Source organism: Pelodiscus sinensis, chromosome 3, assembly GCF_052426305.1.
Source record: "Pelodiscus sinensis isolate ZL-2025 chromosome 3, ASM5242630v1, whole genome shotgun sequence".
Classification (NCBI taxonomy): domain Eukaryota; kingdom Metazoa; phylum Chordata; order Testudines; family Trionychidae; genus Pelodiscus; species Pelodiscus sinensis.
Window position 1 is genome coordinate 77,143,382 of NC_143054.1, and position 17,505 is coordinate 77,160,886.

The 17,505-nt window shown below is 43.3% G+C and overlaps 1 long non-coding RNA gene across 1 annotated transcript; it reads left to right on the forward strand.

Annotated features, from left to right (window-relative positions):
* The first annotated feature begins 1,447 nt into the window (after positions 1-1,447).
* LOC112545041 (uncharacterized) lies at positions 1,448-14,733 on the forward strand. The gene is made up of 3 exons (XR_003088426.3): positions 1,448-1,605; positions 12,745-12,847; positions 14,216-14,733. It is a non-coding gene; the product is annotated as an uncharacterized LOC112545041 (long non-coding RNA).
* The last annotated feature ends 2,772 nt before the right edge of the window (positions 14,734-17,505 follow it).

Here is a 17,505-nt window from a genome sequence, read left to right on the forward strand (position 1 = left end):
ACAGAGCCGCCCGGTGTGAGCAAAGCATGGAGCTACTGGGCAGTAACAGAGCCCTGTGGCAGCAGCAGAGCCACTGGAGAGAAAGTGGAGCCCCTGGCCACCAGTAGGAGCAGAGTCCTGGGTGGCACTGAAGCACCCGGGGAGAAAGTGGAGCATCCACAAGGGAGAGAATAAAGCTCTGGATGGCAGCAGAGGCCCAGGTCAGTGCAAGGAGAATGGAGCCACAGTTCAAGCCAATGGCAGATACCACATAAAGTGCTGGTGCACCATGTAACAAAGAAATATGTACATTTTGTTTTCAGTTTTTGAACTTAGTGGCAATTTCAACTGATTTTAATAGACTTTGAATCAAGTCTATAACAAGTGCTAAGGCAACAAAACATTTGGCCAACTACAGTGTTTGCAAAAATGTCTCTTCTTGTGCAGGCTACTGACTGCACTTGTAAATTCTCCTGTCACTTACCCTACTGACTAGTTACCCCTCCTTTTTATGTTTGCTAATTGAGCATTGCTTAGATTGGCAGAATATGTGCCCATTTAATGAGCTATGATGTTTGCTATTAAATATAAACATTGTTAAGTGTGCCTGTATACTACAGTAATTGGTGCCACATAAATGCTTATGCTACTAACGTGCTAAATCCTCAAGTCTTTACACATTTTATTCAGTCCCTTACTCAGGAAAAATTTCAACTGGCCCAAATCTTGAATGGTGCAGCTCACTGTAAATATGGGTTTTTCATAAATAAAGAGTGAGTAAAAATTACAGGATTTGGTTTACCAAGCAGAATCTGAAGAATAAAGCTATTCAGTTTTGTTGTTCTCAGTAAGCCAGCTTAAGCCAATGGTAAAGAAATAGCCAACTTCCTATCTTTCAGAGTAATGATACATTTTGATTGCAAGATCCTGTCAATTTCTTTTGAGCTATTTGTATGGCTGCACTGTCTCCTCTATGCTGGTACCCCCTTAATACCCTTTGTTGCCTGCCTTTGAAAACACTTAAAACAAACAAGACCCTTTCTCTTCCTATAGACAGTACAAGTAATATTAATGATTATCTATCTGTGAAAGCAAAGCAGTCTCATTTTACCTCACTTGAAAGGGTCATCTGTATTGTCAAGCCCAATTAACTTGTCTTACTCTCACAAAACAGGGGGTAACTAAGAGGCCATTCCTCTCCACATACCTCAGAAAGCAGTTCCGGTACGGCAGGATGATCAAAGGATATAAAATGTTTCAAAACAACAAATAGAATGCTCACCTTTATTTAGTACACAGGAATTTGCATTGTACTTGTTTGGCATGATTCCTGCAGGTATGTATATTCACTGGAAATAATTGCATAAAAGGTTGAACAAGTCCTAACTACCAGTTTTAACTTGTATTTGTCCCATGATTTAAAGGAAGAAATGTCAATAAAATGTTGGGCAATGTACTTGGATTTCAATCAAGTTTCTTTAGGGACTTACCCAGTTTACAACAAAATTTGTGCAGAGATCTTGTTTCCTACAAAACCTAACCTGGGAATTTTCATCTTGTGCTGTTTGAATGCTCAAGGACTGAGCTGCCTTAATCAGGCTTGTCTCACAAAACTGAGGATGAGTGGTAAGTCTGAGTGAATCCTTTACAATTTACATTAAGTTTCCATGCCACTGTATGCTGCAATGCCCTGGGCTCTCATATGTGATTATGGTTAAGCCAGAATAGTATTTGGGCAGGAAATATCCATGAGAAACACTGATGTTCATGATTTAGCAGGCAGGAATGTCCCCACTATTCTTACTGCAGTACTGTGCTCCTGGAGGTGCCATCATGCAGGTGAAATGCTATTTATCATTTGAGCCATTGAAGATTTCATAATACTTATCACAACAGGGTTGTTAAATGTGATGACATGCCCAGATACAAAACTGAATGATTATATTGTCAACATTATTTATTCCCCTAGATATTTTTCACATCCTGCTTTATACAACTGGGTAGTATTGCTGTTAATTATTTACTAATTTCATCACAGAGGCGGTGGCATGACAGTAACATTCAGTGATCCTTGTGTATACTTCAGATGCCTTTTTGTATTAATAACACAGGATGAACTTCCTTTTTTCTTGACAATTTGAAAACTTATTTTCACCAATTATTTTATGCATATTCCTTTCTATTTTGCTTACTTTCCAAAAAAAGCTGCTCAGAAAATAGTGTCGCCTTCTATGGTCAAAATTAATTTTTCAATAAAAAAATGAAAACCAAATTCTTTAAGCCAAAATCAAAACATTTAGGTTTGAAAAAAACCTAATCTGCTTTCTTCTTAAAAAGATAATGAAAAAGTTGTGTGTCTGTGTATGTGTGTGAGAGAATCTTTTTCCAGTGGAAAAAAGTAGAATAAAAAGGTGAGAGAAAGGGTTCATTCTACACATTTTCTGTGACTTTTTATTTATTGTAATGTTTTTTTTCAATCAGAAAAAAAATAAAGGTAAAAAGTAAGAGATTGTGAGAGTTTTTTTAATTTAAACAATTTTTTTTCACTGAAATGAAAGGAAAAATTTGGACCATTTCAGATTTTTCATTTTGAAAATTTGTGTCCTTTTTTTGGAAGACATCAAATCATTCAATGAAACATTTGTCTTTTTTTTCAGAATTCCCCCTTTTCTCCCTCATAATGTTGTTTACATTATTTTTTTGACCACCTCTAATCTGCAGAAAAGCAGTCAGCTTGAATAACTGAGGTATTTCTGAATGACTTAAATACAACACACTGTGGAGAGTGAGCATTTTTTTGAAATGTTGGGAGAATTAGGTACAATATAGTGCGTGAGCATTTCGGGGAACTCTGAGGATGGGACCAACTCGGTCATTGTTAGTGATTGACAGCTGCTGTAACACGAATCTAGTTAAAGGTCAGTGGCCATGATCTATAGTCTACTCTGTGCCTATCAGTGCCATCTCTTGAAATAACAGTTACTTCCAGGACTCCTTCATCTTCTTCAGTCTCAGGCCCTCGCCTCCCCCCACTCTTAGCTCCCCTTCAGCTCTCCATTCACTATCTGGCACATATCCTTCAGCAACACTCTCTTCTCTTTTCGTCCTCTTTTCCTGCTGTCATCATGCAGACCTCTATGTGTTTTATTGTACTACATTTCCCTAACCTTGCTCAAAGGCTATCACTGTCTTCCGTGATAATTTAAATTCTCCTTGAAAAAGAAGGGATAGGGATTAATTAAAAAAAATCTAAATAAGGTTCCAAGAAAACAGCTCCAGAGTTCTATGAAATTTTTTTATAATTGTAGTAATTCAGTTAGATTGGTAGATGCCAACATGTGCCTTTAACCAAATAATTTCATTTCTCAATGTCAGCCCTAGCTTTGTGAATTTCCTGAAGAATCTATTTATGACCCACTCCCTTGAAACTTGGAAGTAGTTCACTTAATAAAAACTTCCACATTAGTCTGCCAAGTTCATTACCAAAATAGACCCATAGCATTGTTGTTTTTGAGGATTCATGACCCTTCATTCATCTCTCATACTGGGACTTTTGTCTGAAGCCATTTTGTTGTTTCTGTGGCACAGAAAGTTCAGAGAAGTGTTTAAAATAATTAAGCAGCAGAAGCACCTCTTTACATTGAGCATGCAAATTATTTCTGAAGTTCCTCTATAGAAATTACAGAATGAAATTTCTAATGGGACTGTGTTTACCCAGTATGTCAAAGTTTAGGAAACACCATTTGTACCAAGAAACTTGACAGACCTTGTAATCTAACTTACTTCAAGCATGATGATTTATAAAATCCACTTGCTAGGTGCTTTTAGGCCTCAAATGCTCAAGTCAGCAATGTCATTTCCATGCACAGAGCTCTTAGGAGCTGTTGTGGGATGGTATTAGAGCAGCCATTGTAGCCAGGTCCGAACCTCTAGTCAGACGAGGCAGGGCAAAAGCTCTAGACAGGTGATGGAGAGGTCTAAAACTGATTTGTCATCCACAGAGAAGACAATCCTGTAAGGTTAAATATTTAAAATAAAGTTCACTCTCTTGCAGTTACTAAAGCAGGGGAGAATGCCACTTTCCTTCTCTCACTCCACTAAGGTCACTCCCCTCCAGGGGCAGATGACTGTTTTGCGGGGCCCCGGGCGGCATAACTCCACGGGGCTCCCCCTTTGCCACGGTGCATGCGCCGTGACGCCATGCGCATGTGCGGTGGCGCCAAGGTGCATGCGCAGGGCTTTTTTAAGCGCGGGGCCCAGGGCGGCCGCCCCATTCGCCCTGCCCTATATCCGCCCCTGCTCCCCTCATAGAGAGAGATCTAGGAAGCATGACGTTGCACCCCATATTCTTTATGGAAATAGTCTATGAATATGAATGACATAATTTGAATATGCTTTATGCAAAATATTTCATGTGACATATCATTGGAATGCTTGTAATATACTCAATGTGTTTATTCTATTTATATGCATGTACCATTTCTGTATCTAAAACTGGGAATATTGACTGTAGATTGTTTTTTTACCGATGTGTTCATGTTGGGAAAAAAGGCGATTTCAAGCCCATGAGGAACAACAACAAAGAAGTGAGTTACAGAGCTAATGAAACTATCTCCCTGTGCTGCTGAGACATCCCTGTGTCAATGTCACTTGATGCTGGAATCCATCTTGAATTTTGTACTTTTCCACAGAGGTGTGGGGGGAATTGAACAAAGGCTTCCTGCCCTAGAAAAATTCTATGTAAGGCAAGGTAAATAAACAATGATTGTCTCCAGCTGGCTTTACAGATTGGCTTCCCACCCCAAAAAGATACATGAAAATACCTGGGGGGAAAAAGGACTGTTAACAACTAGAGTGGAAGAGAACTGTTAGACCCTGGTCAGAAAGGACATCTCTGGCGTGAGAAGGATTTTACTTGAAATAATAACTTAGGAGAGAAATTCTGATATGTATCAAGTTCTGTTAGTGTATAGAGCTAACTAGAATGTTTTGTTTTCTTTCTCTTAATTTACTTTGATCTGTCTGCTGTCACTTGCAACCACTTAAATCCTACTTTTTATACTTAATAAAATCACTTTTGTTTATTAATAAACTCAGTGTAAATAATTGTTACCTGGAGGAGGACAATAGCTCTTTCATTGGTAAAGGGGGTGAACAATCCTAACCCCTCTCTCTTCCTTACTCTGGACCAGCATGTTCATATTGACCAGTCTGTAAAGAGGAAAGAAATCTGTCCATATTTAATCAATAACTCATTTCCTAGAAATGGGTTACATTGTGGGTAGTTTATAACTACCAGAAGACTATTTCACACTTGAAACAGAACAAGCAAATAGAAATGAACAAAATGTGACACTATACCAAGGAGGTGACAGTTATCAGAGTTTAAATGAGATGAAGTGGTATAGAAAAATTACACAGACATTAAAATTAAATGTCCCCAGGGTTTGCATAAATTGGTCAACAGGATCTCAAAATAAATTATATTACAAATCAAGAAGAAAATCAAGAAGCCCTGATCCTGGACTTCTCAGACATCACAGTCTTCTACTGGGTCCAAATAATATGGTATCAGGCCCTAACTTGTCTGGTAAAATAGTTACTACTTGAAAGTTGTTTTTAAAATTCTCAGAGTTTGCTGCTAATGGATTTCTGGGCTTCTTGTAACATTATTGATCAATACAAAGAGCTTGCAAGTTAGGAACTTGCTCTGTATAAACTTAAGAAGAATTCTCATAATGTAATTCTAAAAATAAGTATGAGAGTTCCATATATGAAACCCCTGTACACTTCAGTGAGGGCAGAACCCAAGGTACATGTAATCACTAACATGCAGAAAGGTGTCATTTAAAATGAGTTTATATACAACAATTTATCATATAAACAAGTGTACTTAGAGACACTTAATGTAAAGTGTTACCTTCTGCTAAGGACCTGCTCACTTAACATTCATGGAGTTCTGAGTGGTTTGCAAGTCAATTAAACACTGATGCAGTAGAGTTAAATGTTTCCTATTGAGAAATGTCACCACATTCTTTCTGCTTCATTTCATTGTGTCATTTGGTGCACTAAAAAGTATTCAGGTGACATATCACCACCTTTAATATAATAATACAGTGCAATGTAAAGTGTTGAGACGTGTAAGGAGGGTTCAACTCACCAGAAATGTAAACAATATTCCAGTGCAAATACTAGCTCCAAGGAAAGGGAGGAGATGCCATATTTTTGCTTTATGGGCAAACTGAAAGACAGCAGATAGCTTGATAAATGGATTTTCCCTCATGCTTGAAGAGTGCAGACAAATCTAAACAGCAGCACAGAGGCTCATGCAATTTAACACCCAGTAGCTGTCCTTTCCTTCATGATTAAAATGTCTGGCAACAAGCATTGTCAGGATCTTCCTAGGGTTAGGTTTCCTCTTTATTTGTATGAATGGAAATGTTAGCAAACTCTGTCACTCCAGGCTAGCCAATATATCACTTCTGTTCTTTTGGAGGCTATCCAAAGCTTACTGTAGTTTAAGGAATCTTAAATGATCATTTATAAACCAGTGCTTACCATTTAAAAATCCTCTGACAATACAGTAAAGTATAGACATATTACTAACATTATATATCAAGGGACACAAGCTACAAATTATACAACTTGTATCTGTTTTAAATTCTTTCCGTGCAAAACTCAACAGGATATTTTAATTATTACTAGTCATGGCTAAGTGATGCCTTTAAAAACAATAATTGCACTTAGGCTAGAAGCCTACCTAATAGATAGGGAAATCATTTGTCCTGGTGTAACCACCACCAAGCAGTTTTGAACCTGGAATCTCTGGAGCTGAGTATAGGAGACTCTACCCTCTGAGCTAAAAGCCAGCCCATGCTGCAGAGGTCTCTTGGTCTTAACTGTTACTGTGGTCTAGGTGCCTCTGCATGGGACAGTGAACCACACTGGGGCTATGTCTACACTGGCAGGTCCTTGTGCAAGAACATCTTGCGCAAAGGTTCTTGTGCAAGACCACGTCCACACTGCCATGTGCTTTAGCGCAAGAGCATCCATGGCAGTGTGGATGCTCTCTTGAACAAGAAAGCTCTGATGGCCATTTTAACTATAAGACTTTCTTGCACAAGAAACCCCTGCCACACATCCACACTGCCCTCTTGTGCAAGAGCTCTTGCGCAAGAGAGCTTACACGTGTTAGAAAAGAGCGTAGCTCTTGCACAAGAAGCCCTCTCTTACCACGCTTTATGTAAATCTTCTTGCACAAGAGCGGGCGGGCAGTGTGGACGCTCTGCGGAAGAATGGCCATTCTTGCACAACAACCCGCCAGTGTAGACATAGTCTGGGTGTGTGGGTTACACTGGCTTTAGTTATGTCCCAGAAACTTCTTTTGGGACATCTAAAAAGTTCCAGTTTTTTCATTTAATCAACCTAAGCTCTTGTTGTTGCTTCCTGATAACAGCAAAATGTTTGCTCAAAGCAAAGTCATCAATATGATGAACAGCATCTGAAGTGACGAGAAAAGAAGAATGAGAGTATGTAGACACTATCGGAACAGTTCCGTTGCTTTGTGTTGAATATTAATGGCACAGTTTTCACGATAACCTAATTCAGAACATTAAATTGCTGGGGGGAAAAATCTTGCTTCTGAGAAATATGCCTGTGTTCGTGTTGAGTAGGAGGCTGGCAAGAGAAACACCAGTGCACAGTGAATGAGTCTTTCATGACCCTAAAGTGTCTTGGTTTCTAACTTGGAAAATACAGTATAGCTTGTAGCTGAAGCATCTGAATGGAGGTAGCCAGTTTACCAACCTGGCACTGACTGTGGGAAAGTGGAGTCCTGCAAAGAAAAATCTGTGTATTTGAGTGTCAGATCCTGGGTTAATTGATTACAGCTTCAGGGATTCTGGCTGTGGGGATAAAAACAACAATGTAGATGTTCAGGCTTGGGTTGCAGCCTGAATACTGATGAGAGGGGAGGGTCTTAAAGCCCAGGTTCCAGCCCAAGCAGGAATGTTTTAGTCCTACAGTCCACCTTCCATGGTGTAAAAGGAGAGATTTCCTTTTTCACACTCACATTGCTCACAGGAAGACCATCCATACAGGGTCTAGGCAGAGATGGGGTCATGCACCCTGGCTACCAGCTTCTCCCCGGGTCTGCCATGCACTGCAGCTGCCAGCTTCTTTCTGGTGCTAACAGGAGGAGGGGAAAGGACTGTGCACCCTTGCTGCTGGCTTCACCCCAGGACTAGCCCGGCAGTGAAGGGGACCATGTAGCAACTGGCAGCTGTTCCCCAGGACAGGTTAGGGTGTTGGGGTGCTGCTAGCCAGTGTTTTTTGGCTGGGATGCTTGCTGCCCCTCTGTGATCATTACATAATATAAACGTGTTCCTCCTTCCAAACGCCTCCTTTTCCATTTTATGAAAAACAATTGAATTCCAAGCACATCCAATTGTCCTGGCACAAGCAAACCCTGACCTTGCTTTAAGTTCGGATAAGATGACGGTGCATACCAAATTCAGTGGTCCTAGCTCTTCTCATTTAGGAAGAGTTCACGGACAGAAGGACAGACGAAGACAGATTCACATTTCTAAAATATATATCTTTAAAATATTTTCTAAAAGTATTTTAAAACAATAAAAAGTGAATAGTGATTGTTTAAAATGGCTGATTTTTCAACAAAATGCAAAATAAAGAACAGTAGAAACTGGCTATATCATCCAGCAATTGTAATTCAGAAAATGGAAACGAAGTAATCTTAAATATCTCTTTATTAGTTTCCCTCTCCTCCCCCTTACATTGACTGTTCAGTGAGTACAGTATAGGGGAGGAGGAGTCATATGTGAATCAGCCAGCACCCCTTGATGTGCAGAAAGACCAGAATTCATTTCATTTCATCTCATGTCTCCGCTCATCCGCACTGTAGTTTTGTCTCCTCTACTCAGTGTACAATGTAGGTACTGCCTTAAACTGTTGACTACAGTCATTCTGGAAAACAGTAAATACATGTGCAGGTTCAGTAGAGTGCAAATAGATACTTAGTGCATTTGGAGAGTTGTAGCCATGTTGGTCCCCTCCCAGAATATGAGACAGACAAGGTGTGGAGGATATTATTTATTGGACAGAGCTCTTCAGGTCTGGAGAAGTTAACCAGAGTGTCACTATTAAACCTAAGCTTACTTACATACAACTGTATGGTTGACATGAACTCACATAGAAAAATGACAAAAAACAAAACCACTGTCACCTGTTAACAATCACATTTCACAAAGTGATCACTCCAAAGCTGACCTCTCAGTCCTTGTTCTAAAAGGAAACCTGCACAACACCTTCAGAAGACAAGCTGGAGAACTTAAATTCATAACTCTGCTGAACACTAAAAGCCATGATCTTAGTTTGTGGGTCACTGCAACAATTTATAACACACCTTGCTGCCTACCAATCCCTTATATTATGACTGCAGAGGTGTTACGTGGCCTACAAAAATGTGTGCACCCCTTATGTTTAATAATCTATCCTTCCTACTATTTAGTTATGACACTCTGATTACTTTCTGCAACCCCGAAGAAGAGCTCTGTGTGGTTCAAAAGCTTGCCCCTTCCAACAAAAGTCGGTCCAATAAAAATATAATCTCACTGACCTTGTCTCTCTCATCTTGTTTATTAGTCTGTTAAATTAGAAACGTGAAAGTAGTAGGCTTTTATGGTTGATATGAGGCTGCCACTAAAACAAATTATTCATGCTTTTTATATTGTTATGACGAGCAAGTGTCTGAGGTCAATTAATTTAAGCCTCATCTAGGATGCCATTTTATAAAGAAACCATATCTGTATATATATAAAATCACAATGATTATTCTTGAGGATCTGAGATCTTCATTATCCAGAAGCTGATCCAAAGCATCACATCAATAGCAAATGGCAAATTTTCCACTGATGCAAGTGGGTGTTGGATCCATCTTTCAAAAGCACAACTCACTATCATTTCAGCTAAAGGAGTTATCTTAGCTTTATGAAAGCTGCAGGCTCTTATTGTCGGTGCAGGTGAGCTACTAGAGAGAAACACTAAGCCAGTACATTCTAAAAACTTTAAAAGAGGTGACAGATATTAGAGCTTTTGTTGTTCTAGCTGCTCTCCTTTTATCAAAGGCAAGAAGCTAGAGCAGTGACAGCGCTAATCTCAGGATTTTTGAGACACCAAATGCTTTCAAAATTAGCAGAACTGGGTCTGGGTTAAACCTCCTTGAAGCAAACTGAATTCAAATGGAACAAAATAGATGGAAGTTCTGAGCTCTTTCCAAAGACAGAAGCAAGAGAATATTTAAGGGGGCATTATCAGGTATTAGGCTCAGCATTTAAGTATTACAAAATACTAATATTTACGGTATATTTCAGGATATTTTTTAAAATGTGAGTTAATTAAAAACAGAGTGTTTGTAATAAAAATATAGCAACATTTCAATCCTTGGGCAGAATCACAAAATGAAATTGATCAGTCTAGTTTCATTGTCTAAGTGAAATTGCATATAACAAGCAAATAGCATAAACCATGAACAGTGCATTGAAATTTTAATACTACTCTGAATTGCTTTATAACTTGTATAATGAGTAAAACACTTCAGAAATCACTTACATTCATTACCTTGAAGTTGCATATGAAGTTAATGGGGAGCAGAAAGTTAGGTGGGGCCCTGTGTGTGCAATAAATATACATTATAGACTAAACAGGGTCAACAATAGGAGGAGAAATGAACATAGTCCTAAAATAAGCAAGAGGAAACAATTATTGGACTGTTATTTGGAGGAAACGTGCACTGGGCGGTTCAGTTGTTAACACAATGAAAGAGAAAGACGTAGGTGATCATTCTGGATCCTTCTCAGTCTGGTATTCCTAAATTGTCTAGTTCGCTTCCAGTGTTGGAATGATGCCACTCACAAATTCTGATGGTTCACTAATGAGCGTCGGCATTTTCATGATGGGTCGGTAAAAAATAAGTAAGCGCTTCTAGCTTGGGCATCTGAACGCTGGCTGAATTTCAATCCCATGTGTATATTTTGAAGTATATTTGGTCAGAAAAGTAGTCGTATTTCCTCATGCTGGGAATGCATGATTGCCTAAAGACACCCTAATATCTTGTCTGCCTTCATAAGTAATAGAATCAGAGAACTGGAAAGGACCTCAAAAGATCATCTAATCCAGTCCCTTGCACTCAAGGCAGGAGTAAATATTATTTATGCCAAACATGAGAGGACTTTGCCTTTTATCCCATGACAGTTTATTTTGTTTAAGAGCCTTTTGTCAGGGACCTTGTCAAAGGCTTTCTGGAAATCTAAGTATGCCATCTGCTCCTGATGACTTATTACTGTTTAGTTTATCAATTTGTTCCAAAACCTCCTCTAATGAAACCTTAACCTGGGACAGTTCTTTGGATTTGTCACAAGATTGGCTCAAGTTTGAGAATCTCCCTCACGTTCTCAGCCATGTAGACTGAAGCAAAGAATTCATTTAAATTCTCCACAATGACCTTATCATCCCTGAGCTCTTCTCTTGTCCAGAGTCACTTAAACTAGTGATTTATGTAACATTACTGATTTTTAAAATATTGTATTTTCGGATACCAGAGCAATAGAGGAAAAAATTGCAGGTAGTTCAGAACTATCTAGTTTTCTATTATAGGTAATGGAATATTTTTAAACACTTTCCATTTGCTGAAATCCCCTGATACATTAGGAAATGGAAGAAAAGTCCAAGTGGTGAACTGTGAACATATAAAATATTCAAATATAACAATAAGAAAAGAGAGAATACCATAGACTTTTCTGTCTTCTAGAAGATTTCTGTTATATAAATACACTTCAACAGCTTTTATTTCAAAAGACTAAACAACAAGAATGAGGTGATTTCAAATAGGCATTGTAAAGGATTTCTGAAGGCATTCTAAAGGGGCTTCACATTACATTGCACAGCTTTCTCGTCATGTTTTACCAAGTGGCATTCTTGATTAGAAAGCAATGCAGAGCACAAACATATCATCAGCAAGAAATCATATAGTTATTCTTTTTCTCTCCAAACATTTTAATTAGACTGGTAAGTTTAAAAATAACATAAAAGGTGTACTACTTAAGAGCCTTGGCAGATGCCTATCAAAAATAAACACTAGGCATTATATTTCAATACCAACACAATATGAAAGTTTTATCTGAGTAATACAAGTAGAATGCTATTCCATTAGGAACTCTTCTGCTTCTGCATCTATTAGGCTGCCATTGCAATGAAATGCATCCTATTTAAGTCAGTGATTTGTTAGGGAATACCAGGTACCTTCAGCAACAGAGTATGTCAGTAATGTTATGTAGCGATCTATAGAACATTATTGACTTTAAAATAATTTTAAGGACTATCCCCCTCACCTGCCTTCTTTTTAGAGTTCCTCTTCCTTTTCATCTATCCCCATCACACTGTTAACTCTGGGTACATCTACACTTCAGTGTTATTTTGGAATAATTGATGTTATTTTGAAATAACAAAGTGTGCGTGTAGACAGCAAGCTACTATTTCAAATAATGTTGAGATGGAGGACTTCTTACTCTGACTCCTTTAACCCTCATTTCATGAGGAGTAAGGGAAGTCAAAGGAAGAATGTTCTGGTTCGACTTGAACTATGCAATTGACATAGCTGAAGTTGTGTCTCTTAATTTGACTTTTGCCCTCCTGTGTAGATGTGCCCCCTGCTTGCATGTTATATTCCTTTCCCCTACCCCCTGTCACCAGGCCAGCCGAGCCGGAGGAGGAGGGTGATCTGCCCACTTGGTCCGGGTCGGAGGAGGACGAGGATGACCAGAGCAGCACGGTCACCCTCCACCTGGAGCCAGTGGTGAGCAGCCAGGATGTCTCCTGAGCTTCATCCAAGGCCGGTGAAGGATCCTCTGATGAGTGTTGCGCTTCTCACTCGCAAGGGCTGGGGAGCTGGGTGCCCAGGGGAGAGGGGGAGGGAGCGTCACTCAGGCAGTTCGAGCTGCACATTGTGTAACAGTACACAGCACGTGCAACCTCGTGCAACCTGACTGTGTGGCATGTGGACACGGCAGGCAGCTCCAGGGCATGCCTGGGACCCTGCTGCTTGCACATGTCCTGCCTGGAGGGGGCAGGGGGGATGCCGGCTGGAAGCAGCCAAGGCCCCAAGAGCTCAGGCCAGACCCCACACCTCCCGAAGGGTGCCGCACACAGACAGCAGGCAGCCATGCCTGGCCGTGTGACAAAGCAGCTGCTCCTGGGAAAACAGCAGTGAGCCAGCCCTGTGAGCATGGCCCTGATGGAGCCCCTCAGCTGCTCCCGGCCCCTAGGCTGCCCCCAAGGGAAGCCCCTCACTGTGGCCACACACTTCCATGGGCTACTTGTGTGAGGGTAGCAGGAGGGGGAGCGGGGAAGTGGTAGGCCTGGCCCTATGGCCACTTGAGTTTTGCTGCAAGGATGGTACACTCCCCAGTCACCCTGGCTCCATCTCCGAGGACATCAATTGACAGGGGTCCAAGTACCCAGACCTCGTCTGCCGTACTTGCTTCATGCAATGTGGGGATGTGTACATAAACATAAGTACAGCATCACTGGTGTGTTGCTCACACACAATGACAACAGTCGAAGCCATGTGCTCTACATTGGGGAGGGAACGTGCACAGAGCAATGCAGACACACATAAGAACACAAGAACGTAAGAATGGCAATACTGGGTCAGACCCAAGTATCCTCTCTGCCAACAGGGGCCAGTGCCAAGTGCCCCAGAGGGAGTGGACTGAAGACAATGATCAAGTGATTTGTCTCCTGCCATCTATCTCCGGCCTTTCACAAACAGGGGCTAGGGACACCATTCCTTACCCAATAGCTAATAGCCAGTTATAGACCTCACCTCCATGAATTTATATAACTCCTCCTTAAACTCTAGTATAGTCCTAAGCCTTCACAACCTCCCCTGGCAAGGAGTTCCACGGGTTGACACACCACATGCCAAGTGGCCAGGACACAGAAAAGGGGTCTTCGCTCACAGTGATGTCTCCCAAGGGTTACAATCCATAGAGGATCACTTTACTCCAGGGGAGTCCTGTATACAACCATGCACATAGGGGACCAATTAGGCCCAAGCCACAGTAGCGTGGTATCACCTGGGCTCAGGGCAGAGGGCATGGGGCTCAGGGACACTGTGGGCTGGGCTGCCAAACCGTCTCATCATTTTTTCTGTTTTCTGCAGCAGGAACACCCAGGAGTGAGGGACCCTCCAGCCCTGCGGCGGCACCACCAACCACCCAGTCCGGCAGACAAGGCAGCGGGACCAGCTCCTATGGCGGCACATGCAGGCCATTGAAAGAATCAAGGTGGCAGTCAGCCGAAAGATTGAGGCTGACCTGGAGTGGTGGCAGCAGGCATGGGGGCAGTTCCTGCAGAGGTCCACCCTGAGGTCGCACATCGGTCACACCGTGCACTATGGCATGGCCTTGCCACATCCTCCTGCCCTCCCTGCCTTGCCCATGCCCCCTCCAGCCACCCTTCCTACTGCCCCTCCAGCTGCTACCATGCCCCCACCTGCTGCACCCCATCCTGCCCACATCCCCGTCCTGCCTGCCCCGACCCAGCCTGAAGGATGGTGAGGCCTCTACACCCACCGAGGCACTAGCAGGAGCCGCCTCTCCCAGCAATCCATAGAGGATCCAGTTGAGAGGCCCCTCCCACTGCCCACCCTTCTTCCCTATCATAAATAAAAATACAAGTTTTCTGGTTTTTTAAGGAAAAAATGGTTTTGTTTATTGGGAGGTAAGGGGAGGCGGGGGAAGGAAGGGTTGCGGATGGGAGGGAAATGTAGATGTAGAAGCGACCCTGCTCTGGAGCCTGGGAGAACATCTCCTCCAGGGTCTCCCAGAGGCGCACCTTATCATGGTGCACCTGGCGGATGGCGGCCTTGTGGGGCTGTTCAAATGCCCGGCCCTTGGCTGCCATCCACGCCGGGAGGAAGGCCTCCCACTTCCACTCCATGATGTTTTGGAGTACACCACACACTGCCACAACTTCAGGAATGTTCTGCTCTCCCATCTCGAGACGGGTGAGCAGACAACGGAACCGCACATTCAGCCGGCCACAGGTGCACTCGACCTGGTTGCAGGCCCAGTTCAGGTGGTCATTGAACTGTGCCCAGCTGGGATCCATCCGTCCTGTGTAGGGCCGCATCAACCAGGGAATGAGGTGGTAGGCCACGTCCACCACAAAACAGAGAGGCATGTGGATGTGCGATGCAGGCTGGAGTTACCAAGACGTGGGCATCATGTGCCCTGCCAGACCACCCCACATAAATGTCTGTGAAGTGGCCACGGTGGTCCACAAGGGCCTGGAGCACAACAGAGAAGTACCTCTTCCGGTTAATAAAATGGGCCATTCGATGTTCTGGGGCACAGATGGGGATGTGGGTTGCATCCATGGCTCCTCCGCAGTTGGGGAACCCCAGAGCAGCAAAGTCAGCCACCGCTGCATCCATGTCCCAAAGGTGGATGACTCTCTGGAGCAGGATGTCATTGATGGCATGGACAACCTGCAGAAGGGGCACAGAAACACAGGGAACGCACCAAATGAGGCAGGATAGGTGCATGATCCTTTGGGGGGTGCTCGCCCCCCCTGTGATGCCCTCTATCCCCAAACACAGCAGGGCCCCCTCATCCCGCAACCTCCCCCCCCCCCCATGCTAGCAGGCCTGTGTGAGGGAGGGATGGCACAAACTCCTAGGTGACGGGGCTTCCCCCACTCTCTCCACCCCCTCCAGCTTGGAGTCTTCCCTTCCCCTGGGCAGGGAGTGCAGCACCCCCCCAGGACTTACCTGCATCACAACAACACCAACTATGGACCTGCCCACCCAAAACTGGTGTCCCATTGAGTGGTAGCTGTCCGGGGTGGCCAGCTTCCAGAGGGCTATGGAGACCCTCTTGTTGACCAGGATGGTGGGCTGCAGCCAGGTAGTATGTCTCCGGAGCACAGGGGCGAGCCAGGCACACAGCCCCAGGAACATCTGCTTTTGCATTCTGAAGTTCCGGAGCCATTGCTGGTCATCCCATTGCTCCAGGACCAGCCGGTCCCACCAGTCCGTACTGGTGTCCAGTCTCCAAGAAAGCCTCTGCACGGTTGGGTGGGGACGCCACAGGGATGTCACTGCATCCATGGAGAGAGAATCCAGACTGAGCTCGGTCTCGAGCTCCTGCAGGAGTAGTGCAGCAGCATGGAGCAGCAGCTGCAGGCACTCCAAAATGGCAGTGTGGAGCCAGAGCAGGCACAGGGGCACTCCTGGCTCCATGGCACAGCAGTGAGAACGCCAAAGGCACTAAAGGCACTAGGGCAGAAGCTGTGGTGTCCAAAGAGGCTGAGGGCAACCACACCTAGAACTGCTACGGCTGTCAGACCATACAGGAGGTCCCAAAGCACGCAGCAGGAGAGAAATGACTGTCCAGGGAGATCCCTTTAAGCACATGTCTCAAATGAACTCCAGCCCCCACCCCTGGAAAGTCCCTGGTGCCCTTTTGCCCTCTGCAAAGTAGTTCCAGGCTGACGTTTTTGTGCAAGAGTGTCCTGCCAGTGTGGGTGCTCTCTTGCACTAAAGCGCATGGCTTTTATGAGGCGCTGTGACCAGTGTGGACGCTCTCTTGCACAAGTACTTTTGCACAAGAACTCTTACGCAAAATAGTTCTTGCACAAGAAGCTAGCAGTGTAGACGTAGCCAGGCTGTTCAAATGGGTATGAAACTGGGCAAAGTGATTTCACTCTTCCCTTGCCTGACAAAGAGCTTGCTGCAGCTTTAAGGTTAATGTTTAGAAGGATGTGCTGCTGCATGTTTCCCTTTCATAAGGGAAATTCTGGAATGTGGCTGTGTATCAAAACACTTGTTGAAACATGGTCTGTTAAAAGGACAACCTAAATCCCCCACAGTCATCGTATATACATTATATTTCACTCCACTCCCTCTGTAGTAAACACAAGAGAACAGCAGGATGTGCCTTGTGGATTGTTTTAAGTATTTTGTTAGGACAGGGTAGGGTAGATGATGATCCAGCTATGCCACTTCGCATGAATGGAGGATCTGACTGGAGGAATATAAATGGGTTTTGCTTGTTCATTTTCCCAGGCATAAGTTTACACACATTTTCAAATGTTACTTTGATGGGTGTTATATGACTGTTCCTTAAAACTAACAGGACCTTAACTCAACTTACATTTTTTGGAAAATAAAATGAAAATTTATATTATTCATTTCAGTCATTCCTCTGGGATGGGGATGGGGTTGAGGGGCTCAGTATGCAGGCTGCCCTGGGAAGAGAGGACTATCCCAGTCCTCTCTCACTGCAGCAGCTTGGGTCAAGGTGAGAAGTGTCCCTCCATGGCTGCTACAGCTCCAGTGGGTACAGCCAGGGGAGGAATGCATGTACCCTAGATGGGGCAGGTCCAAATTTGTCTCTCCCCTGCGCTCCCCAGCACACTTTTCCCTCACTCCCTGGTGAAGGTGAACAG